Raw genomic sequence first — 2,584 nt, 5'->3', positions numbered from 1 at the left:
CGTATTTATTCATTCAATCATATTTATTGAGCGCCTACTGTGTGCAGAGCACTGGACTAAGCACTTGGGAAGTCCAAGTTGGCAACATCTAGAGACGGTCCCTACCCAACAACGGGCTCACAGTCTAGAAGGGGGAGACAGAGAACAAAACAAAACATATTAACAGAATAAAATAAATAGAATAAATATGTACAAGTAAACTAAATCAATCGAGTAATCATTCGATCGTATTTATTGAGCACTTACTGTGTGCAGAGCACTGGACTAAGCGCTTGGGAAGTCCAAGTTGGCAACATCTAGAGACGGTCCCTACCCAACGGCGGGCTCACAGGCAATAAGGGGAAGACAGAACAAAACAAAACATAGTAACAGAATAAAATAAATAGAATAAATATGTACAAGTAAAATCAATCAATCAGTCGTATTTATTGAGCGCTTACTGTGTGCAGAGCACTGTACTAAGCGCTTGGGAAGTCCAAGTTGGCAACATATAGAGACGGTCCCTACCCAACAGTGGGCTCACAGTCTAGAAGAGGGAGACAGAGACAAAACAAAACATAGTAAGAGAATAAAATAAATAGAATAAATATGTACAAGTAAAATCAAATCAATCAATCAATCGTATTTATTGAGCACTTACTGTGTGTAGAGCACTGTAATAAGCGCTTGGGAAGTACAAGTTGGCAACATCTAGAGACGGTCCCTACCCGACGGCGGGCTCACAGGCTAGAAGAGGGAGACAGAGAACAAAACATATTAACAGAATAAAATAAATAGAATAAATATGTACAAGTAAATAGAGTAATAAATCATTCAGTCATATTTATTGAGCACTTACTGTGTGCAGAGCACTGTACTAAGCGCTTGGGAAGTACATGTTGGCAACATATAGAGACGGTCATTCATTCATTCAGTTGTACTTATTGAGTGCTCACTGTGTGCAGAGCACTGTACTAAGCGCTTGGGAAGTACAAGTCGGCAACATCTAGAGACAGTCCCTACCCGACAGTGGGCTCACAGGCTAGAAGGGGGAGACAGAGAACAAAACGAAACATATTGACCAAATAAAATAAATAGAATAAATATGTACAAGTAAAATAAATCAATAAATAGAGTAATAAATCATTCAATCGTATTTATTGAGCGCTTACTGTGTGCAGAGCACTGTACTAAGCGCTTGGGAAGTCCAAGTCGGCAACATCTCGAGACGGTCCCTACCCAACAGCGGGCTCACAGTCTAGAAGGGGGAGACAGAGAACAAAACAAAACATATTGACCAAATAAAATAAATAGAATAAATATGTACAAATAAAATAAATAAATAAATAGAGTAATAAATATGTACAAACATATATACGTATATACAGGACATATATACATATATATCTTTTCCTCCCGTTCACTCTGCCTGGCCTCTGCATCGTCTGTGCATTTGAATCCGAGCCCGTTGTGGGCCGGGATTGTCCCCCTCTGTTGCCGACTTGTTCTTCCCAAGCGCTCAGTACAGTGCCGTAAGCGCTCAGTAAATACGATTGAATGAATCGGTGACCCCCGGACGTTTGATACCCGCCCCAGCCCCACAGCCCCTGTGTACATGGCTTTGCATTGTCTATTTATAAATGACTTATTTATCCGTGTTGTTCATTCAGTCGTATTTCTTGAGCGCTTTTTGTGTGCAGAGCACTGTACTGAGCGCTTGGAAAGTTCAGTTCGGCAGCACATGTCTGTCTCCCCCTCCAGACTGTAAGCTCATTACGGGCAGGGACCGTCTTTGTGAATTCTGTCGTATCGCCCTCTCCCAATAATAATAATAACAACGATGGCATTTGTTAAGCGCTTACTACGTGCAAAACACTGTCCTAAGCGCTGGGGGGGCTACAAGGTGATCAGGTTGGCCCACGTGGGGCTCACGGTCTTCACCCCCATTTTACAGATGAGGGAACTGAGGCTCAGAAAAGTTAATTTATTTTACTTCTACATAACTATTCTATTTATTTTATTTTGTTAATATGTTTTGTTTTGTTCTCCGTCTCCCCCTTCTAGACCGTGAGCCCGCTGTCGGGTAGGGACCGTCTCTAGGTGTTGCCAACTTGGATTTCCCAAGCGCTTAGTCCAGTGCTCTGCACACAGTAAGCGCTCAATAAATACGATTGATTGATTAAATTACTTGGCCAAAGTCACACAGCTGACAAGCGGCGAAGCTGGGATTCGAACCCGTGACCTCCGGACTCCCAAGCCCGGGCTCTTTCCACTGAGCCACGCTGCTTCTCTGCTGCTCCTAGGGGCTTAGTACAGTGCTCTGCACGTAGTAAGTACTCAATGAACAGTGCTTGGCACGTACTAAGCGCTTAACAGATACCATCATCATCATTATTATTATTATTATTAAATATTGATTGATTAATTATCCGTCTGCAGCCGAATGTGGGAATTTCCTGCCCTGAGGTGGGAGAGACCGAGATCCCCCCCGCCGAGGTGACACCGCTGAACTCTGACCCCTCTCACCAGCCCAGTGACCTTGGACAAGTCACTTCACTTCTCTGGGCCTCCATTGTCTCATCTGTAAAACGGGGTTCCAGACCTG

Source organism: Tachyglossus aculeatus, chromosome 23 (assembly GCF_015852505.1).
Source record: "Tachyglossus aculeatus isolate mTacAcu1 chromosome 23, mTacAcu1.pri, whole genome shotgun sequence".
Taxonomy (NCBI): Eukaryota; Metazoa; Chordata; class Mammalia; order Monotremata; family Tachyglossidae; genus Tachyglossus; species Tachyglossus aculeatus.
This window is presented reverse-complemented; position numbering follows the sequence as displayed.